The sequence below is a fragment of the Dermacentor andersoni genome, chromosome 1 (genome assembly GCF_023375885.2).
Source record: "Dermacentor andersoni chromosome 1, qqDerAnde1_hic_scaffold, whole genome shotgun sequence".
Taxonomy (NCBI): domain Eukaryota; kingdom Metazoa; phylum Arthropoda; class Arachnida; order Ixodida; family Ixodidae; genus Dermacentor; species Dermacentor andersoni.
In genome coordinates this window covers 127,091,247-127,115,334 of record NC_092814.1, presented here as the reverse complement: position 1 = coordinate 127,115,334, position 24,088 = coordinate 127,091,247, and the positions used below count along the sequence as shown (strand labels likewise).

At 46.6% G+C, this 24,088-nt stretch overlaps 1 protein-coding gene across 4 annotated transcripts in view; it reads right to left on the bottom strand.

The window, feature by feature from the left end:
- Positions 1-23,528, bottom strand: part of LOC126545858 (alpha-(1,3)-fucosyltransferase C) — a 54,402-nt gene extending 30,874 nt beyond the window's left edge. Inside the window, exon 1 of one of the 4 annotated variants that reach the window (XM_050193866.3) lies at positions 23,085-23,528. The gene's annotated coding sequence lies outside the window, so the exon portion shown is untranslated. Of the gene's footprint in view, positions 1-5,706; positions 6,147-6,192; positions 6,258-21,160; positions 21,405-23,084 lie in introns of those variants that run through there. The other 3 variants (XM_050193865.3, XM_050193867.3, XM_055061997.2) reach the window with 3 other exon arrangements.
- Positions 23,529-24,088: the final 560 nt, after the last annotated feature.

Below are 24,088 nucleotides of genomic sequence, written 5' to 3'. Positions count from 1 at the left end.
CCTCTCGTGCAAAAGGAGCAGAGTTAGTTGTTTAAGAGCAGGTGATGACAGCTCAGATTTTTTTCCTGATTCCTGGTACGGTGAGGTGTACTGCGGGTCGAGCCAAACACCATGGAGGAATCGATGGCTTAGTTGCGGGGGTGAAGCCTGATGGGAGGCAGGTATAATACTTCGAAATCGTAGTACAAAATGCTGCCTGCGGCCTTTCTGACGGTAGTGTTGCCAGATGGTGGGAACAGGCACGGGCAACGTGCCTAATGTGCACTCTCAACACCTCTACCACAATGTGTGTTTGTATAGGTTGGTCCCGAGCAATCGTAATAGTCGCTGCTGTCGATGTGCATTTTGGCAAACCAAGACAAACCCTGAGAGCCCGAGCTTGAATAGCCTGTAGAGCACGAAGATTTGTCTGGCAGGTGTTGGTCAGTAAGGGCAAACTGTACCTCAAGAAGCCCAGAAAAAGAGCCCTGTACAATTCCAACATTGCATGCACTGACATTCCCCAAGTCTTTCCTCCCAGAAACTTGAAAAGTTGGGAGATTGCTGTCAGACGCTTTTTCAAGTAGGTCACGTGCGGGCTCCATGACAGATCTCTATCAATGATTATGCCAAGAAATTTGTGAGTCTTCTCATACGAAATTATGTGGCCATTTATTGATATGGCGTAGGGTGTCATTGGTTTGCGAGTGAACGCCAGCAGTGCACATTTGTCTGAAGAGATTTCAAGACCTTGGTTGCGCAGGTATATAGCTGTTAGAGTAGCAGCTTTTTGAAGTCTTGCACGTATCTGAGGACGTGTCACACCTGAGGTCCATATACATATGTCGTCGGCGTACATAGATATCTTGATCGCTGCTGGCAGATGATCAACGAGACCAATGAGTGTGAGGTTGAATAGGGTAGGGCTTAGTACACCGCCTTGAGGAACACCTCGGTACGTGTAGTGTAGTGCCGTTTTGCCATCACCGGTACAGACAAAGAACGATCTCATAAAAAGGTAATGAGAGATCCATTGGAAAACTCGACCACCTAGGCCAACCATCTCAAGAGCATCGAGGATAGCCTCGTGAGATACGTTATCGTATGCCCCCTTGACATCCAAGAACAAAGCTGCAGATAGTCTTTTGCGTGACTTTTGAAGCTGGACGTACGTAGCGAGATCAACAACACTGTCTACTGAAGAGCGATCTCGTCGAAAACCAGCCATGCAATTCGGTAACATGTTGTAGTGCTCCAGGTACCATTCCAAGCGGGCAAGGATCATCTTTTCCATTATCTTTCCCACACAGCTGGCCAGCGCTATTGGGCGGTATGAGGTGGATTCAAGTGGGGACTTGCCTTGCTTCAGGAGAGGGACCAAGCGGCTTATCTTCCATTCTTCGGGAACCATGCCATCCTGCCAAGATAAGTTGTAGAGATGTAACAGTTCTCTCCGTGCGCTATCACTCATGTTGTTCAAGGCGCGGTAGGATATTCCATCCGGTCCCGCGGATGAAGAACGCCTGCATAGAGCAAGAGCCGCTTCTAGTTCCTCCATTATGAAAGGAAGATCCATGCGGCCGTCACGTGAAACAGGGATGCGACTGGGGGCTGGAAAGCCTGGACTGGTTGCTTGGCCAGCGATCCTTGCACAAAAGTCCTCTGCAACATCAGCCTCTAGCCGCCCCTGGAAGAGCGCCAGCGCTTTGAATGGGAAGCGTTGTTCAGGGAGGGAACGTAGACCACGTATGGTTCTCCAGATGTGGGAAAGTGGCTTTCGGGGGTCTAGTGACTGGCAAAATCTTGTCCAACGTCGAGATGCCAATCTATCCATGCGACGTTGAATTTTCTTTTGTAGTCGTCTGGCTGTCCTAAGGTCTTCGATGGATTTTGTACGCCGGTAACGCCGCTCCGCACGACGACGGAGTGCACGAAGTCGCTCCAACTCTATATCCAATTCCGTGCGCTTCGACGAAACCGTGACCGTGCGCGTGGCGTGTAGCATTGCAGACTTGATTGCTTCCTCTAATCCAGAGGACAAGCCCTCTCGACAAGCATCCTCCATGGTGGAAGTAAAAGTGGTCCAATCAATTAATCGAATGGTGTTCCGTGGGGTGGGACTGGACATTCCTTTGATGACAAGGTATGTGGGAATATGATCACTCCCGTGTGTCTCGATATCCGAAAACCATTTAACATATCTTGTGAAAGTGCTGGAGACGAAAGCTAGGTCAAGACAGCTGCCATAATTCACGCCTCGTATAAACGTTGGGCTGCCGTCATTCAGGAGTGAAAGGCCGTGGTTACAGGCAAAGTTTGCAAGTCTTTGCCCTCTTGCATTTGTTCTTGCGCTTCCCCATGCTATATGGTGCGCATTAAAATCTCCGATGATGACATATGGGGCAGGGCACACAGACAAGATGTTCGTTAATCGTTTGGGATCAAAAATACTTGAAGGCGATATATAAACGCCTACAAGTGTAAACATGAGTTTGCCCTTTTTAATTGTTAGGCAAACATTGATTTTTATCATGAGGCGGAATCGGCTGGCGAACATAGCTCAGTTCTCGACGAATAAAAACGATGACTTTGCTGCATGCATTAGTTGTTGCGGATATAACAGCTTCGTATCCCGATAATCTGACTGGTTTCGATACATTAGGCTCACATATGACAATGACTGGGAACAAATTAGTATATATATACTGACGAAAGTCCGAAAGGCGTGATTTTAGTCCTCTTGCGTTCCACTGTATGATTGACGCTGCCTTGACTTCCTCTCGAAACGATGGGGGATGGCTGGCCATGTCTCTATTCGAGGGATTCAAGCACTGGGCTTAAGGCGTCCAGTACTTTTAGTGCATTTTGAGCAGACGTAGTTCCAAGGTTCGACAGAATCGCTCGAATGGCATCTATGAGGGGACGCAGCATTGAAAGGACTTGACGATCTGCTTTGGGCGTGGCATCAGCGGCAGGAGTAGGCTCCCGAGCGGGCTTGACAATCTGTAGTTTTGTGGGAGATTGCTGACTCGGAAGCGCAGGCCATTCTTCTTGAGACAAATTCCTTTCAGGCGACTCCCTTGTGCTGTTCAGCCCCTTTTTGGTCTGATTGGAGGACGTGGGTGCTACAATGGAAGCCGCCCCCTCCTTTCGCGGTTCTGCCTTTTTTGAGGAGGTTCGGTGACGCCGACGCCGACGCCGGATCGTTGCAGCAGCCTCCCTGTGTGTCGAATTGTCCCGAACCATTTGCTTGAGAACAGCGACCTCTTTCTTGATGCGAGGGCAGTCCCTAGACGAGGCAGCATGGGAACCATTACAGTTGCCGCACTTTAGGACAGTAGCCCGGCACGTCTCCTCCGCGTGAGGTTCAGTTATTAGTAGAGTTTGCAGAACAGAATAATATGCGGATAATGAATACCTTCTTCCGCAAGCGGGTTAGCCGAAAGTGGACGTGGATGAGCCAGAATGACGAGACTAGAAATGAAATAGACTTCATACTCTGCGCTAACCCTGGCATCATACAAGACGTGGACGTGCTCGGCAAGGTGCGCTGCAGTGACCATAGGATGGTAAGAACTCGAATTAGCCTAGACTTGAGGAGGGAACGGAAGAAACTGGTACATAAGAAGCCAATCAATGAGTTTGCGGTAAGAGGGAAACTAGAGGAATTCTGGATCAAGCTACAGAACAGGTATTCGGCTTTAACTCAGGAAGAGGACCTTAGTGTTGAAGCAATGAACGATAATCTTATGGACATCATTAAGGAGTGTGCAATAGAAGTCGGCGGTAACTCCGTTAGACAGGATACCAGTAAGCTATCGCAGGAGACGAAAGATCTGATCAAGAAACGCCAATGTATGAAAGCCTCTAACCCTGCAGCTAGAATAGAACTGGCAGAACTTTCCAAGTTAATCAACAAGCGTAAGACAGCTGACATAAGGAAGTATAATATGGATAGAATTGAACATGCTATCAGGAACGGAGGAAGCCTAAAAGCAGTGAAGAAGCTAGGAATAGGCAAGAATCACATGTATGCGTTAAGAGACAAAGTCAGCAATATCATTACAAATATGGATGAGATAGTTCAAGTGGCTGAGGAGTTTTATAGAGATTTATACAGTACCAGTGGCACCTACGACGATAATGCAAGAGAGAATAGTCTAGAGGAATTTGAAATTCCACAAGTAAGGCCGGAAGAAGTAAAGAAAGCCTTGGGAGCTATGCAAAGGGGGAAGGCAGCTGGGGAGGATCAGGTAACCGCAGATTTGTTGAAGGATGGTGGTGAAGAAAAACTGGCCAACGTGTATACGCAATGCCTCATAACTTCGAGCGTACCGGAATCTTGTAAGAACGCTAACACAATCCTAATCCATAAGAAAGGGGACGCCAAAGACTTGAAAAAATATAGACCAATCACCTTACTTTACTGTCCGTTGCCTACAAAGTATTTACTAAGGTAATCGCAAATAGAATCAGGAACACCTTAAACTTCTGTCAACCAAAGGACCAGGCAGGATTCCGTAAAGGCTACTCAACAATAGACCATATACACACTATCAATCAGGTGATAGAGAAATGTGCGGAATATAAACAACCCTTATATATAGCTTTCATTGATTACGAGAAAGCGTTTGATTCAGTCGAAACCTTAGCAGTCATGGAGTCATTACGGAATCAGGGTGTAGACGAGCCGTATGTAAAAATACTGAAAGATATCTATAGCGGCTCCACTGCCACCGTAGTGCTACATAAAGAAAGCAACAAAATCCCAATAAAGAAAGGCGTCAGGCAGGGAGATACGATCTCTCCAATGCTATTCACAGCGTGTTTACAGGAGGTATTCAGAGACCTGGATTGGGAAGAATTGGGGATAAGAGTTAACGGAGAAAACCTTAGTAACTTGCGATTCGCTGATGATATTGCCTTGCTTAGTAACTCAGGGGACCAATTGCAATGCCTGCTCACTGACCTGGAGAGGCAAAGCAGAAGGGTGGGTCTAAAAATTAATCTGCAGAAATCTAAAGTAATGTTTAACAGTCTCGGAATAGAACAGCAGTTTACGATAGGTAGCGAGGCACTGGAAGTGGTAAGGGAATACATCTACTTATGACAGGTAGTGACCGCGGATCCGGATCATGAGACTGAAATAATCAGAAGAATAAGAATGGGCTGGAGTGCGTTTGGCAGGCATTATCAGATCATGAACAGCAGGTTGCCATTATGCCTCAAGAGAAAAGTGTATAACAGCTGTATCATACCAGTACTCACGTACGGCGCAGAAACCTGGAGGCTTACGAAAGGGGTTCTACTCAAACGAGCTATGGAAAGAAGAATGATGGGTGTAACGTTAAGGGATAACAAAAGAGCAGATTGGGTGAGGGAACGAACGCGAGTTAAGGACATCTTAGTTGAAATCAAGAAAAAGAAAGGGGCATGGGCAGGACATGTAATGAGGAGGGAAGATAACCGACGGTCATTAAGGGTTACGGATTGGATTCCAAGGGAAGGGAAGCGTAGCAGGGGGGCGGCAGAAAGTTAGGTGGGTGGATGAGATTAAGAAGTTTGCAGGGACAACATGGCCACAATTAGTACATGACCGGGGTAGTTGAAGTATGGGAGAGGCCTTTGCCATGCAGTGGGCGTAACCAGGCTGATGATGATGATGATATGTCCGGTGAAGCGTCGTGTATAAAAATTAAAAGACAAAGTTGCTCCACGTATACGCACCCGAGCGATGATTCAGCTCCCAGAAACAGAGTGCTCCGATGCGGGCGTTCCACTGTTGCGGCGCGACATTGTCGTCTTGTGTCTTCAAATTGTCTCCACTCAGAGCGGTAGCGCGCGATCGCTATGTTGGCCCGCGACGTGTCACCGCTCTGAATGGTGAAAGTCGGTTATATGTATAAACACCCCTGCATTGAACTCCACAGCTCAGGTATACAACGCACGTCCCTTAACGAAGATTCCCACGACTCCACTCCTACCGCAGTCGAGAACACGGTATACAAGCTGTAGAGAAGCTCCATCGCAACGAGAACGCCGCGGCCGCGTATTCTTTTCACGTTACGAGTCCAATCCTGCAGCAGACATTTAGAATTATTTGCCTACCATGCGCGGCCACAGAATTCGGACGCCAGCCGCAGTATTACAACCAGCCTATGGAAAAAAGGTATGCCCGTGCTTGGAGTGGACGAAAAATCTAAATCAACTTACCCCGGACTTTGATTCCGAAGCCCCGATACACAACCCGCCGACGGGAGAAGCCAGCGATCGCGATCGGACAGCGGCTGCATGCTTGCGCGGTGATAAGGCGACACCCCCTCCCTCGCGGGGTTTTCAGATGTCTCTCGTCGGCGCGGCGCAAAGGTCGCGCGATTAACCACACCTACCTGCTATGCCTTATCATGAGAGATGGCATGCAAAGAGCCAAAGCGCCAGCTGCCGCTCCAGACGCTATGAGGAGTTGAGTGTGCTTGGCAGCTTGGCAAGTACACGATTGCAACGACGATCATCGGAACAGTAAATGTTGCATTGCTGCAGTTTTACACGTCGACTACCACCGGCTCAGCAGCGGCACACGCTACGGGTATTTTGCAGCGATATCTGTAAGAATGGGTCAGTCGCTCACGTCGCGGGTTTTTGGCCTATGTGAGCTGTTACAGATGAGCGTAACGCAGATCGTCAAGTGATAGGTTGCCTGTAGCAGGTAGCACAACCCAGTTCATGAGCTGGTCTACTCGAAGAGGCGGACATTACTTGCACAAATATTAAAATGCATAATCGACTAAAAAGAAATCACTTGTTAAATTTTTAGCTAACTACCTTATGGCCCATATTCCAATTTATAAATATAACCGAGGAGTTCGCAAGGCGGATCCACTTGGAACGAGAGAGAGAGAGAGAGAGAGGACAGGAAAGGCAGGGAGGTTAGCCAGACGCACGTACGGTTTGCTACCCTGCACTGGGGGAAAGGGGTCTGGGGACGAAGAGAGAAAGAGGGACAGACAGACAGAGAGAGAGCACAGTTTCGCGCACAGTTGAAGGTTCGCACCGAGTCTACACACGGTTCCCAAGACCTGTCGACTTGAGGTATTTCAACAGCGCTTTAGTAGCTTTCTGTGCCATCGACGCGTACGGCCAGGGTCTAAGGATCTTCATTACTGAAAATGGTCTAGAGTCCAGCTGGTTCAATGCTGTCCGGAGAGCTTCACGCTCGACGTCGTGTTGGAGACAGATACATAGTGTGTGTTCAATCGTTTCTGTAGTTCCACAATAGTCGCACATGGGCGTATCCCCCATTCCTATGCGGAACGAGTAGGCCTTCGTAAATGCCACACGAGCCTGAGGCGGCACAATACTGTCGCCTCAGAGCGAGAAACTTTTGATGGCACTTTTAGCTTTAAGGATGGATCAAACCTATGAACATAACACTTCGAGAGGTTGGGAGAAGACCAGTATTTGTCTGTCATAGCTTTAGCCACAATATGAAGTTTTCTCGCAGCGTCGGTTCTGGATAAGGGGATTGGAACTGGTCGGGCTTCCAGATGGGTAGACCGGGCGGCTTCGTCGGCGAGGTCATTACCAGCAATGCCGGTATGTCCAGGTAAGCACTCGAATATAATTTCATGCCCTTGAGCGATAGCTTGATGGTGTTCTCTTATTTCATATGTCAGCGGCTCACGAGTCCTATGATATAGGGCAAAATGCAGACTCTGAAATGCTGCCTTGGAACGAATTCTCAGGATGACGCCAGTTTCGAGGTATTAATTCCCGAACTTTGCGGAGAAATGAATTGGCGTCGCAGTTACTTTCTGAACAAAATGTCGTTTAATGCATTGAAGCACGAAAGTAACTAGAACGCCAATGCATTTTTCCGCAAAGTTTTGGAATGAATATCTCGAAACTGATGTCATCCTGAGAATTCGTTCCAAGTGGATCCGCCTTTCGAACTGCACGGCTAGAATTTGTAAATTGCAATATGGGTCATATGGTAATTAGTTAAAAACTTAATTAGTGATCTTTTATTAATTAGTCGATTATGAATTTCTATTTTTTTTTGTGCAAGTAATGGCCGCCTCGTCGAGTGGCCCAGCTCACGAACTAGAATTGTGCTATCTGCCAAAGGCGACCTTCAAAATGTTTTGAAAGTGTTCGCTGAAACACCCTGTACAAATAATCAACTGCATTTCCACAAGCCCGCGCACACAGAAAGGTATAGGCAACATGAAAGAAAAAGAAACGCAGGCGGGAAGGAAGAAGGCGAGAGGATGGCCTGTTTCCCAGAATACCGGTGAACGGCGGCGCCGCAAGTAGAGCGAGAAGGCATGCAGCGATTGTAGACCGAGGCGCAAGGTGCACCGACGGAGAGCCTCCACTGGGTTAGCAGCGCCAGGCACACACCGCCGGCGAAGGCGCAAGAGGACGTCCTTCGCCCGCTGCTTCCCGCCCCGGGTGCCAGGGGTGTGTTACAACGGCGGCGCCACTACGGATGCCTGCCACCCAAGAACTGCTTTAGCTTCGGCTGTTCGCTGAGCGCGCCTTGAAGCATAGAAACGTTCGAACAGGAACGTAAATTTATCGCAACCTGCAGAGACAGTCTGCGACGTTTGCAATGGCATCAGACATTTTACGAGCGCACTGGCGAGGCTCGCCAGTGCGAGCCTTGAGTGGTTCGTAGCCCATGGTTCACCCTACCACCACGTTCAGTCCGATTCGGTAAATGCAACGTTACAGAAGAGCAGCACAGAAATCTGGCGAAGAGAGGCACAAAGACAGGCACACAGAGCCCTGTATGTGTGTGTGTGTGTGTGTGTGTGTGTGTATTTATATATATATATATATATATATATATATATATATATATAAAACTGAGAAATCTCAACGAAACGAAAAAAAATCGTGCATATATAGATACTGCTTCTCATGTTACTAACGCGCAGTGGTGGTTGTGTTTTAAGAACGCCAACTCTGTTTCGCACAAGGCTACAGAAGCACAGCTTACACAATTTCTATTACATACCATTTCGGCAGCCTCGATATTGGCAACTCCAGAATCCGCTACTTGATCTGGCAACACTGTACGAATGAACAAAGATGGCTACGTCATCCAGGTTCACAGCGGCTCTTTCGCTTGGTGCTGTGGTCACGTTTTTCTTTTGTGGCGTCCAATCGAGATGTTTCGTGGAAACCGAAAGGGTCCTTGCTGCCGATCACCTTATATTGATTGTCTCAAGGATTTGAACGACGAAATCACGGAAATAGTTGCGTTGTGCGTGCCAACGCCCGGTCTGCCCAGTGAACCGCATGAGATTATTTTTAAAGACAAAGAGCCTTTCAAGCGAGCCGGAGATTAAAGAAAGGAAGTGTTTGTGTGTGGGAGGCCTTCGAAATGTGCAAGCACTTGTTCGCGGGGTTGCTCCACTGCTACAGGTGCGATAATGGACTGTTTTCGACCTTCATAGGCAACTTCACACTGCGACTCGAGCGGCATAATATCACACACAGCATCCCACAATAGATAGGCAGTATCGTGAAATTCGGAAGCTATATACGGATATTCTGCACCGACAGAACGAGGCTGAAGGATAAATTTACCTGGTCATTGTGTCTTGGCATAAAAACAAATCAGAGTACCGTTTGCGAGGCGGGGTGCACCTTTCTCTTTATACAGTTAGCTGACACGTGTGATAAGGTCGTCTGCGTCCGATGACTGGCGCTTGTTCGTGCAAGCAGTGCGCAGTGTGTGTTCGACGTAGGGCTCGGGTTCGGGAACACAGGAGGCACATGCTGTCCGTAGGAGATCTCAAACGCGGTGAAACGTGAAAAGTGAATAACAAGCAACCGGACCAAGTTGAGTTTCTTCCAACAGGGTTCCAAAATTTTTGCGAGGGTTTTCTTTTGGCAAAGGCACTTGTATTGGTCTAAATGCACGACTTGGAAACGAAGTGAACCGGTTGTAATGAAATTTATCTGTGTGCACAGAGTCGGAAAGCGAACTAGCGCCGCTATGCGCAGGTCGAACGCTCTAAAGCTGGAACGATCACTGTTTGCAGCCGCTTTGCAATTTCTTGCGGGCAAATAAACTGTCAACTCACTGCATTGAATGAGAAAAACGCAACTTGCGCTTGTACCGCTAAACTAAAGCATGCTACGAAAACTATATGTCGCTTCGCGGCATGACAAGTGTCATAATCAACTTCAGACTTTCCGAGACCGTTATATCCTTCCTGCTACCGTGCCTGCAGACAAAAGTACATTAGCGAGAATATTCCTGTTGCTTAAGACATTAGTAATACTAATGCTGGGGCAGAAAACTATAAACGAACAAAAACCGAATGAAGCTTAAGCGTAAATTACTATAATTTATCAAAGCTGAGGAAATATCAACAAAAAGAAAGCAATGGTCTACTCTCCAGGAATAAAGAAGTCGACCCGAGTGAAGTGTTTCGAATAAACCGGTATAGTATCGGTCACCTTTTCCCAATGCGCAAGTTTCTTATCCAAGTCGCTCTCCGATGCGCATCGTCTGCTTCTTTCTAGAAACGACGAAATCATTGCTGTCTGTACACTACGATGACACGCATAATAGTACACTACAAAAGTCTTTCGTCATCAGTCTTTCTTTATTTATTTTCGTGCTTGTGCGTAGCGGCATCACGATAATTTGAGAACTACGAGGCATTCAGCGCACGCCGTGATAGGACATCTTCCGCTTCAAACCTGAATCTAGGTCGGCTGTTTCTCGGCGCGGCCGCTAGGTAGCGAGCATTTATTTGTAGTCGCGTATGACTTCTCTCGTAAGCACTGACTTCTTCCTATAGGAGTAATCTTACATTTATCGAAGACAGGTTTGCAGCTGAAATCACAGCAGTGCTCATAAAGGTGGTCTTCAATTGCGCGGTCCACATTATAAGACGTACTCTATAAGCAGATCGTTTATTCATCGGAGAGTTTGGCCGATGTAAATTTTACCAGGTGAGATAGGTACCTCACAGAGGACACGCATACTGCGTGAAGTGGTGCCTGTGTTTGGTTTTGGATTCGGCTCTTAAAAGACTGCACAAGTTCGTCTGCGCAACTATGCAAGTTTTTTCATAGTGCAGAAAAAAAAAAATCCAATTTGCGCACGTTGACCGACCTTCTTATAAAAGGCTGTGCGGTATTCTGTGAATATACGAAAAATACGAATCCTTGTGCCTCTCTTCGTCTTCGTCCGATTTCTAGGCCGTTCTTCTGTAACGATGAACAACCAACAAGCCCAAATGGAAAGTTTAAAGGTAAGCTTGGTCACGTCTATCGAAAATGCGATGTATACATGAAAGCCACCAGAGGAATCACTTTTTATATTGTAATCCGCGCCTCCATGGATTTTACACACCGTGTTTTATTTGTTGTTGTTGTGTAATAATTGCACACATATGGGTACCGTTTTTTGTTTTAATACATGCTGCCCAATAGCAACGTAGCAAGGTGATGTTTGGTCCATGCGGTCATATTTGTGCAACAGGTAAGACGCACATTCGATAACGACAATATTACTCAGCTTCGTTCCGTGGTTTCATAAGAAGCCACTGCTCACTAGATGAGCGATGCAAGAACATTCACAGGCAGATCTCTGAACTGAGCCACTAACTATCTTTAAGCGTGCGTGACATATAAAAGCGTGTTTGATTAGGAAAGCGGCGCACACTGATCTCGGCGCTCTGAAACTCTCCAAGCTACCCCACAAAACTTGCCAAGCAACTAGTTAGTTCATTCAGTTGTGGAATATCGTATTATAAGTTGGTTTGCCCATACGAATAGCTGTATTGAAAAATTATGCGGATCCCGCGCACTGTGAGAATCGATATAAGCGACGCTTTCTGTGCTGCTTACTTTGATTGACGATAATTAGCGGTGACAGTAACAGCGAATGTTTAATTTCCTCAGCGTTTAGCGCAGTACGAGAGTGGTAAGTTGATGGCAAATGTTACCTTGCGTGCACCATTGCTATTTGTCTGCGTAGCACACAGAACACACAGCGAGACGTGTTGTTGTGCGCCATTGTTCATAACCTCCGAGAAGGTTAGTATTGTCATTTCCTCACGGCACATCGCATCGTGGCAGAAGTGTTAAAGATTAATTGAATTATGGGGCAGTACGAACCAAAACCACAATCGGATTATGAGGCACATCGCAGTAGCTGACTACGGTTTAATTTTGACCTTCTTGGGGTTCTTTAAAAGCACCTAAAGTACACGAGCGTTCTTGTACTTCGCCCCCGTCGAAATGTGGCTGCTGCGGTCGGGATCGAACCCGCGACCTCCAGCAATGCCAAAGCTACCACAGTGGGCACAGAAGCGTTGAACTGACGTGCGACGCCTCGATGCTAAGGTGCTTTTATGCGACTTCCTGCACGCCGAGCGTCGTTTGTCCGCTTGACAAATTTCCGTGGTGTATATTTTTCAGAAATAGCATAAACCCGTCAAGAAAGTATTGTGGCGATGCCCAAGGAGCTCCGGAGGGCATTGTGCACGAGCGACGCGGAGCAAAGACCCAAACAAGTTTTTCGCGACGCCTTTTCTCTGCCGCGCTCCTGCCATGCATACACACGCTCTAAACCAACCCTCAACGCGGTGTGCTAGACAGCAGCAGCAGCAGCAGTAGCAGCAGCAGTAGGAAAGCCAAAGGAAGAGGCAAAGAAAGCTTCGCCTTAAAAAACTCGCAGTTTCGCCCGAACGGCGAAGCAACGATTACATAGCAAATTAGTGGACAGCTAGCTATACGATTGAACGATAGTAGTTTTATCGGCCATATGAACTTCTAAACATGGACATGCTAACTAAATTAACAAGCATGGTGTCACGCGCCCACAAGCTAACATGACCACATCTCACTCGAGGACCGCGGAAGCTCTCTGTCAGAACGCTGGAGTGAGGAAGCGCGGCAACAGCAGCGAGCGAATTGACCTTCGTGCTGCGTCTCGCATCAACGAGCACTAAGCAACGAAAACACAGCGTGCGGCGGAATGTGTGCCCGTCGCAGATGGCTTCAAGACGCAGCGGCCCGGATGGGTCCGCGCGGCTGCCCGCAGTACAACTCCTCTTCCCCCTCGGAGCCTTGCTCTCGACTGAAGACGGCGTGCTTCCTCCCCGGTTCCTTCCCTTACGTGGGCGAGATCGAGCCGCCGATCGCCGGCTCATCTTGCACGCTGCACTCCCACATACAGCACACGGCGCGCGGCGACGGTGTTATCGCCTTCGGACTTTATACGGAACCTCAGGGCGACGGCAGAAATGCGCCTGGGGTGCCCATATAATTGCTATCGCAATAATAGAGGCAGTACAAAGAAAAACGTTTGTTTACAACAAATATCGACGTCGCGATTCGCCTTCTGAACTCCTTGCGAGATCTTCTCACAATAAGCAAGTGGGCGAAGCCTTTACGTCTCTATAGTGTCTATTCCTCCTTTCAAATAATTACGTTAGCGGCAGCAGCCACCAATTGCTTCCCGACTCTAAAAATTAGAACCAAAAACATGAGAACACAATATGGCAGACACTTAACAGAATTTCGGTCCCACAACGAGACATTTAATGCTCATTCTTCCCGCAGACAATCAGAGGCTGAAATGCACAACGCGAGTATATTGTTAAGAGTAGTTCAACTGACATTTTTATTTTTAACCTAACAAATTATATTGCCCAACCACCTTAGCGAAAATAACGGACTGTATATATTGGCATAGTTCCATGCACTAGAAAAGCCGTTTCTGCTAATTTGTTCGCATTAATAACTTTCTTTACATGCTTTATTTAAAAGTGTTTGCACCCTCATTTTTTCTTTTGTTTTGGGATCTCTAGAAAAAGTTCGCAATATTTCGTACTCTTATTAACAGAAATTTGTTGCCCGTATTTGTTTTAAACCACATGCGAGTTGTGTGTGTCCCGTTCCTGCTACATCCTTACATATAATACTAGCAGCTTATAATAAATAAACAAACAAGAGTTACGTTTCCTTAGAATTTGCTGTCGAGGAAGAACAGAAAAACGAACACAATTGTCTATTGAACAGCGTTTCCCGGTATTGCGGAGGCACCTTGCGATCATGAACTTATCGTTGCGGTAGGGCAAGCTTAAGAGGAAGCTTTAGCTCGGGTGCTCCTACATAATACATGTAAAAGGAGATTTCGTTTTTCTCGGCAACCAGTGAACCAAATTTGGAGAAGTTTGTTGCATTTAAAAGAAAAACAAAATCGAGTGACTGTTGGTTTGGAATTTTTTATTTAGATCGTCATTTTTTATTAAAAATTGGCGAAAGTCGAAAACTTTCACGAAACGAAACTATCAAGTGTACAACTCTGTCACTCAGCAATGAAAAATGATATCACAATTCTGTGAATTGCATCTAATAGTTCATCTAAAACGGACAAAATTGATATGTTACACATAAATCCTAAAAAAACTTCGTAATATGGAAATACAGCTTTTGCAGAACCCTCGTACACAATGTAACAAATTAACGTGAGATATCAAATGACATATTAAATTTGTCCGCTTTCAATGATCTAATGGGTGCCGTTTACAGAACCGCGATATCTGTTCTTGATGCAGAGCTATTAATTTGTAAACTTCGTGCTTACTATTTTTTGAAATTTGCGAATTTTTGAAAATCTTTTTAACAAAATTCATGCCTTAAATTGAAATTCCGCTTCTATTGGTGACTAGAATTTATTTTTCTCTCTAAAATGCCACAAATTTTATTAGTATCGGCCCAGGGTTTATCTCAGAAAAACGTTTTTGCGTTTTACATGTATTTGAATAGGCCGCGTCGGAGTTGGGCCCGAGTTAAAGCTTCCTTTTGGTTATATGCACTGAAAAGCACACATACGTTAGTTGGGGTAATACTTCCTTTAGGCCAAGGTCAATCCTTTGTTTACTGACATTATGGCGTTCTGCTTCCGGAGACAACATCGTGGGTACAATTGCCGCAAGCCCGTGTAGATGGAGCGATAAAAAAGAAGCTTGTGGTCATTTCTTTTGGTGCCCATTAAAGAAACGCAGGTGGTCAAAGCTCTCTGCTACGGCCTTGTCTTATAGCCCTGCATGGTGCAGCTTTCGATCGTGACATCCGCCAAATTATTAAGGGCTCGCGCCTTACTAAAGTTGACGAACACTGAAGGGGCGCGGTAAGCAACGGTAAATACTGGTCACACGGGCAGGACGGATAAGGAAATGTTTCCGGCTGAACAGTGCGCGAGAAGGGGAAGCGCCTCGGCGGTCTCCGTTTACGCTTCCCGGATAAGAAGCACGGCGCTCTCTCAATAGCAATTTACTCCGTGCCTTGCAAGAGCGGCTTCATACCGGCTCCGTTGTTTTCCAGAAGCGCCGGCGTCGATGCTTATTGTCGGCCTATGAAAAGCCGGCTGCACTTTCTGACGGCGTTATATTTCCTTACTTCGAGCACTGTGGACCCGAGTGTACCCCGTTCGCTGACAAGTATCGGCCTATTCAGTCAAAAGTAGTGAGTTTAGTTGTTTACGTGCGACTGCGCTGGCCGACGTGCTTGGCGTCCGACGATGCGACAAGCCCTAAAGCTTTCGTCGGCCTCCAAAGAAAGTATGTTCTGTGCAGGGGTGCGATTTCGACAACCGTACGGCTGGCCTATTCCTTCGCCGCTTTCTGCGCTGAAAGCGATGAAACGACCATGAAGTCGAATGGCGGGGCACTTGAATATACAGCTCTAATGGCAGGCCACCAAAACAAATGTCGCGCCTGTTTCTTCTGTTTTTAACGGATATGGCGTCACATTTTTTCTTCCACCAGAAGTGTTCCCTCCTCATACAGATGGCGCTAAGCCCCATGAACCGCTAGTATTCCTGTATATGCTATACAGGAACACCATGAACCACCGGGAACAGCCGTGTTTTGAACGTATGGGCTCCTATGGAAGCTTCGCTACCAGGTATATTTACCTTGGCGAGTGTCTGGGCTCATCGAGTGTGATGCGCTTATGTTTACTTGCGCGCGCTGACACTATGCTTGTTAATTCCGTTAGTAAGCGAATGCTTCCAAGTTTATACGGCCGATCAAATTACTATCCTTACTTAGTATAGCTGTCTAATTTGCTATCGCTATCGATGCTTCGCCTTCAGCCAAACTGCGACTTTTTTTTTTTCCTAAGCAATGTGCGCGAAACATTTGCAACGAAACGTTTTGAAAAATTCTGGGGTTTTATGTATTAAAACCACGATCTGATTATGAGGCACCGCGTAGTGGAGGACTCCAGATTAATTTTGACCACCTGGTGTTCTTTAACGTGCACTTAAGTACCCCCCCGAACGTCTTCGCGTTTCGCCCCTACCGAAATGCGGCCGCCATCGAACACGCGGCCTCGAGTTCAGCGCAACGACACAGCCACTAAGCTACCGCGGCGGGTTGCGTCGCAAAACATTTTCACACTTGCCCCTGAGAATTTCCTTTCAGGGCGAATCACAGGTAGTTACAGGCGCCATATCCACCCGCGTCACAAGCTGGCGCGAAGTTTCCATTACACATTGCATTTAATCTGCACGTGTTAAGCCCTGCGCAATTTTTGTAGGAACACTTCAAAGTGACTTCTAAGACAAGACATCTCTTTAGTGACTCTGTATAGACTCTATATAGGATTACGCCTCCCAGCAATAGCCAAGTAAATACCTTGCACTAAACAGGGGCAAATATTCTACAGATACAACTGGCTGAACAACTATGCGGCGGAGCGTCTTGCGAAACGCATACAATACCAATATCAGCTCGCGGCAGGTCGTTCAACATTAAGTCCATCAGAGTACTAACTTACAGCTCTTACAATGCTAATGCAAGAGAACTGCACCGATCTAATAACATATGCTTACCGTATGTCAGATAGTTAGCTACAATTTAGACATCTGGTTTTATAAGCTGATGTGTATTATCAGCTCCCAGTTGATCTCATTTCGGGGTGCGCTGCGGTAGTTTAGCGGCTGTGGCGTTGCGCTGCTAAGCACGAGGTCGTGGATTCGATTACCGGCTACATTTCGATTGGGGGCGAAATGCAAAAACGCCCGTGTACTTTGATTTAGGTGCACCTTGAAGAACCCCAGGTGGTCAAATTCATTCTGAAGTCGGTTTTGCACGTAAAACCCCAGGATCAAAAAAAAAAAAAATCTAATTACGGAATCACTTTTACTGAATACAAACATCATGAAATTTGCATCTAACAAATGCATTATAATCTTAACCAAAGTGTGAACCAATAATGATAAATTCACATTTCATTTTTCTTGTATTTCATTGTGGAACTCCTATCCCTTAGCTATAAACGAGTGCGAGGCAACATACACGTACAGATTTAAAAAAAATTATTTAAAATGTTTTTGACTAAGTTGTTATAATTGCTGAAGGTACTTTTTTTTTCACCTTAGTGTATCAGTGCTTTTGAGCCTTTCATCTATGTTGGCACCCTAATTTACTTTTGACATACATTGGTTAGTTCTTTTTTAAAATTTAAGTGTCCTACCGACATGTAAGTGCGTACGTTCCAGACTTGTACATGTTACAGAAAAAAGCAACCAATTACAATTACTTCTTTAAAAATTGAAATTGATTACTTTTAAGATTATTTTCCATTCTACATTTATTAACATTGCAGAAATACAGTAAATAGGACAAGCTGGACGCACTCTTTTAGTGCATCCTCTGCATCCCTTCACAAGTTGTTTATTTTCACTAAGAATTGCTTTTCAACATTTGCTTCGGTAATATTCCCTAGTTTCCTCGTGAAGACATCTGTAGTCGCACTGAAGGCTTGTCTGACGAGTGTGCTGGAAAGAAGGGCTGCGTTGTAACATATAAACACCTTGCTCACAATACGTGCTCTACTAATACACCAGCATGGTAATTTAAGACGGCATATTGCTTCTCCGAAATGTACTGCATTCGAAGAGACAGGAGATATTGAACGCTTTGTGTGGTCTTGCCCAAAATACTGAGATGGAAAGGTGGCTCTACTTGACAATTGCAAAACCGCATGCCCGTCTGACACACGTTGTGTTCCCAGAAGGGCCAGTTAAGGCCCGCAAAGAGGCTTCACCAAGTCTTCCTGCATTCCTAAGAGATTGGTTTGATTCACATGTGGTTGCATACCATAACAGCGTTTAGACGCTTAGGCGGAGCAATGGGCGGCTTCGGTCACCAGGCTAAACCCGCAATTTGCTCACTGCCACCACACGGTTGTGGTTACTCACTGCTGCGATTCTCACGGTCTGCGTCCTTTATGAAGAGCAGCGCTTCATTGGCGATAGGGGAATGCCTTCCCGAGAAGGCCAGCGAAAAACTGAAAAATCATCAATAGGCAATTTCCTGCCATCAACATCCAAAGAGGTTGTTGCTATCGTGCTATAGAAGCACCGTTTCAATTTGGTGACGAACATCTCGTGGACCCAGCACCCTTCAATCATGAGCTATTTAAATTTAAACGACTAATTGTAACACACGCCAGCAAACATTCATGTTCCTTAAATAGGTGGCCAAATTTGTAAAGTAATTTAATATAGTTTTTTTTATTATTCAACCCTGCAGATACTGTTTCTGTGTTACAATCACAAAAGTAGGTTTAATAAGTCACACATATATCAAACAGATAGAAACATACGTGCTTAACGGCCAAGAACTTCTGTCAATATCAGAGAAGTCATAGGCTGCAATAAGCGAATATGACTTGAGCAGCAGCTCTTTCGCCTATGAATGCCGCTTAATAGTGCTTCCAAGAATGAGAAAGACAGAGAGAAAAATTTTATAAGGGAAAAGCTCCGAGGTTGGACTTCCAAGAGGTGTGTGCAAATATTAAATCCTGCCATGTTCAGTTGATTGAGGCGTAGCAGCAGGACACTCATTGTGCGAAGTAGGTAACCCATGTACATATTTTCTTCCCTTTGAACACTGCATTGTTCCCACAAAATTGAAGTGCTCAAAGCTGGAAATTGTAACTGGTTACAGAAAAAAGTGATTGAATTACAGCGAGTGTTACCGAGTAAACAAATTAATCATTAAATTACAAAATTAAAGAAAAACGTAATTGATTACTAGTAATTAATTATATGTAATTGGTTACATACAAGTCTGGTACATTCTTCTTGTTATGCTCCTATAGTTCACGCTTGATTTACAACTGTAGGCACTTGTACATGTTTTTTTTTTATTTTACTGTGTTTTCGTCTTTCTTTTATTTCTTGTGTATATTGGTTCTCAACTTGTTCTCCTTGATCTTCGTTCTACTCTCATACCAACAGTATGCTAAGGCTTTGATTCATTTTTGTTTTGCTTTCATACGTACTTGTTTCTTTCAACCTTTAAATCTTGACAGGAGGTCGAATACACTCATTTACAATATTTGCCAAAATTGTAACCATTATGTGAACACTATTCGGAGAAAAAATTAACTGCATGCATAGCTAGCCAAATGTGCTTCGCATGGCAGTCTCAAAGCACAGTACACTAGCAATGTTACAGTAACTAGCCGCAAGCAGCTTCTTTAGAAGTTCTAGAAGCGATACGGCAGCAGCTATATGCGATAACTTGGAGAGCTGACGATAATGCTTGGACCACAACCTCTTTCATGCCTTGAAAAGCGAGAGTTAGAATTAAATTATGGGGTTTTACGTGCCAAAACCATTTTCTGATTATGAGGCACGCCGTAGTGGGGGGCTCCGGAAATTTGGACCACCTGGGGTTCATTAACGTGCACCTAAATCTAAGTACACGGGTGTTTTGCATTTCGCCCCCATCGAAATGCGGCCGCCGTGGCCGGGATTCGATCCCGCGACCTCGTGCTTAGCAGCCCAACACCATAGCCACTAAGCAACCACGGCGGGTAAAAGCGAGAGTTCACAGCAACGTAAAATCTTAGAGGCTCATACATGAATTCGGGGTGTTACGCGCCAAAACCACGATCTGATTATGAGACACGCCGTAGTGGGAGACTCCGAATTAATTTTAACCACCTGGCAGTTCTTTAATGTGCACCCAATACACAGCACACGAGCATTTTTGCATTCCGCCCTTATCAGAATGCGCCCGCCGTGACTTTGAAAGGTGACCACAATGTTCGCTTCTTTGTTGCTTTTTCATACACCTCGCATTTATATGACGTAATTTTCTTTCTTCACATGAACACAGTGAGTAGTAGGTATTGTGCTGCTTCTATTTTCACTCCCTGTGGTTACCAAATTGTATTAAATCACCTCAGCTTTGCAGAGAATTTCGCGGCTGCTTCATGTACTGCGGTCTCAACTATGCAGTTGACTGTCGGAAGTGCAGGGTGCACACACCTGTGTTCAAGCAGTACGCCCTGGTCCAATCAAGTAATTGATCAACATTACCTGGGCCGCCTGTGCCCAGTCTGTATAAGCGGCATGATGACGGCGGCGCTCGCACATTGGCGGCAGCAACACGGCGCGCTACCTTGCAAACCATGCCGGTAGTGCGGTGTGGGAGTCGCCCAGACAGACAGAGACAGACAGAAAACCTGTATTTGGGAGTCGCCTATAGCAGCGATTGTGACAAGAGCTGGCGACATCTCGAGTAGCGTCCACGCGTACGTCAGGCTCCACTAACTACATAAAGAGCCGGGATTGGCGACAAACGCCCCGGACGAATGATACGCCGCCACTGATTGCAGTTCAGGCCGAAGCGCTTCAGAAAACGATTTGCCCTGAACAGCAGTTCGCAAGAGAAATGAAATAGCCTGTCATGCGAGTCCAGCGCTCGATCACGTCAGACGACGGCAGGCATGAAATACAGCTCTCGTGGCATTGCGATCAGATCACGATTTATGATTGCGCTACTCGCATCCGAAGACATGCTTTGTTTTCAAAGTCGATCATTAGTAAAGAACACTATACCGTGACAGTACATATGCAAATACGCAGGCCCACCCTCTTGGACCTATGCGACAATTAGCGGATTAATCAGTTTGTTGTCTTTCATTTACGAGCTTTGCCTGGTACGGGTACAATCTTTCGAGAATCGTTCTATCTTTCAAGCGCGGCTGCACGGTGCGACGCTAAGGGTGCATCAGTGCAGCGAGCAGGCGCTTCCAAAAATATATGCGTGTTCCGGGTCGCTTGATACGGGTGCACGCAGCCTGGCAGTCCGTTAACCTGGCTGAAAAAAGCCGCACTTACCCGTCGGCCCGCTGAGGAAGCCAGCGGCCCGCCGCGTTCATCAAATACCAGCACGGGCCGCTCGGCGCGTCCAGTGGGTCGGCTCACTTTTCGTGGCGTTGAAAATACAGGGGAGACACTCATAACCTTCACGGCGAGTCCACGGACGATGGGCAACAGTCTCTAGAATCGGCGCGCAACAGCAGCACACAACAGCACCGCGCCGCCGCACCAACGCAGTCGAACTGTCCCGAGACAAACTTTGCCCCCTAGCGAGGGCCATGAGTCGCGAGCGGCCTATCCTCCTTTCCCATCTTTGCAACCCTCACGTGGCGCATGTCAACAGCGGCACCGCGGGGAAAGAACGCGCCGCCAGACCGTACAAGTGGCCCTGCAACGTGGAGATCCTACGATAGATGGCGCACAGCGAAATCGCGGTACCGTGTCGCCGCGCGCTGCATTCAATATTGCGAACACCAGTCAACACATGCTGTTCATGCTTTTATCACGTTTCTGAACACGTGAAGACTGTGTAGAATTCTTCTGATAAAGAAAGTACGTGAAAGGTATGCATTTTTTTTTAACCGAACCTGACCAAGGTTCAGCTGCATATTTCTGCATGTAAAACGAACATTTGCAGAAGTGCACTTTCATAGGTCTGTTTGAGCACTAAACAAAATATGAAAAAGAACGATAAAGAGCGATAGAAAACTCGAGCACACATATATAGTAGTTCGTATTAACAAGCACATGGAAGGAGACACGAAGTTCGCGCGCTTCTTTTACTTTTTTTTTGTGTGTGTTGGTGGATCAGCGGTTGTAGCAAGCTACTCCTTACACCGTGGTGGTAGCACTTTGCGGATGAATGAGCGATGAGCACGAGGTAATGGGCTCGAATACCAGGCCGAGCTCTGATGGGGGCCAGAATGAAAAATAAAGAAAAGAAAAAGCACTCGTGTAACGAGTTTCGGGTGCACATTATATAACCACGGGAGATAAAAAGTCACCCGGAGCATTTCACAGCAGCATCCCTCAAGGCGAGTGTAGCCCACAAAAAAGGCAAAGAAAGACAACTTTAAACGCATCCACTCAGAAAAATGAATGCATAGTAGTATCGATGGCAAATTCTAAACAACCTATACAACTACCTGGAGCAATACATGGACGGTATTTAATGCGTCGTCCAAGAAAAGCAGGTCAACCGTTTCGCGGTGTCAGATGGCTGCAGGCCACTGATGGCGCTGAAAGAGTGGCAATTTTGTAGTTGCATGTACGAAGGCCAGGTGGCGATACCTTTCTGAAGCAGGGCCGCACGTGCGCCACCTGAATGCATGGCATGTAGACGGTGGCTAGCGTGGCAACAGAGCACGAACGTGCCTGCCCGCTGCCTATCATAAACCTGCTTCATGCGAAAGATCAACTTAAAGACCTGCACAAAGCTGACGCACTATAAAGCCTCATCTGCTATGCCTATTACGAATGTTGATGTGGTAAAATCAACCTTAAGAAATCATACCTGCGAGTAGAAACGAATATGCGTCTAAGGCATCAGATCATGCCTAAATCGAAGTTTTGCACTGTAAATTCCATTCCTTGTTAGCGTTCCGATTTTAGTCTGATCTGTAAAGTCAAGTAGTTGCTTTCCTCCGCATGCGTCATGCAGAAACTCCAGCGCGCGCTGCCCAGGGCGTCGAGTGATGGGCGCGTGCGCTAGCAGACGACAGTTGTCCGCACTCTAACCAGTCTTGTGGACAAAATTCCCAGCTTTCCTACCCCCCCCCCCCCCCAACGGGGCTCCGCCTCTCCGCTACTAAATTTTCGCGTGGGATGCGCGAACATCAAAATAAGATATGGCGAATGCGGCTGTCGCTACCCAACCATTACCAAATGCCTGTAGTTAGTATCTGCAAGCAACAAAATGAAGCCGTGCTGCAGGAAGACTTACATTTCAAGGCAGGCGGGTTGCAGAGCAGTCCTGAGAGCAGCAGTATTCATACGTCGCTGCCGTGGACACGCATCTTTGAAAATTTTCGTAGGGCGTGGACGGGCTGCGGGGACCGGTCGCAGGCTGATGCGCTTTAGTCGGGGTGCAGCATGTCGCACCGTCGGTTCGAGGCGATACGCTTGTGCTGACTCGTGGGCAAGCGGCTCTGTTCCGAACCTCGACGGCACCCCCGAGGTCGCGGTGGACTACTTGCGCTGCCGTCTCGTCGTCAACATAGTCACGTGGTGGGCCCTCGCGGCGGCCCTAAAATTGAGCGGACCCTTTATATCGATAGGAGGAGAACGCGCCGACGCCCCCTGTACGCCCGCTCCAACGCACGTTCTTTTGTTGCGTGACGGCGGCAAGCCACTCGCGCAGCTGCCTCCTTGATTGCCGCCTCCACCGAACGTGTCGCTTCGTAAAGCTGAGTGGTTCCTGTTGCACCCCGTGACAACTGCTGCTGATGTGGCAGGCGCCGAGCTTCTGAAATGAAAGCCGCGACGGCGCATCTGCTGGGACAAAGCGTTTGTGGAAGGGATTGGTACGGTCAGCGAAAACTGAACCATCGAGCTAGAAAAGTAAGGAAAAGCAAGGACGAGAGATGACAACTTCGTGTTTTACGGAATTCCTGAACGATCTCTAGTGTCTCTCGGGTGACAGGCGACAGTGGTCACGGACTGCATCTCTGAGTTCAACGGCGCAGGTGTTTGGGAAGGCATATATTGATGAATATGCCGTTTTTACTTACAAAAAAAAAAAAAGAAAAATATATTGTAGTTCTGGGGTGTAAGCTCTAAGTATTTGTGCTTTCCGCCAAAGCCAACAGTGACAGTGGATTTCTCACGTCGCTTCTGATAGCTCCTAATATCTTAATGCAAATTTCGTTTTCGTGGTAGTTTAATTAAGGAATTAATTGTTGTTATTTTGTTTCCTTTGTTAGTTGATGAGAATCCTGCCACCTGCTA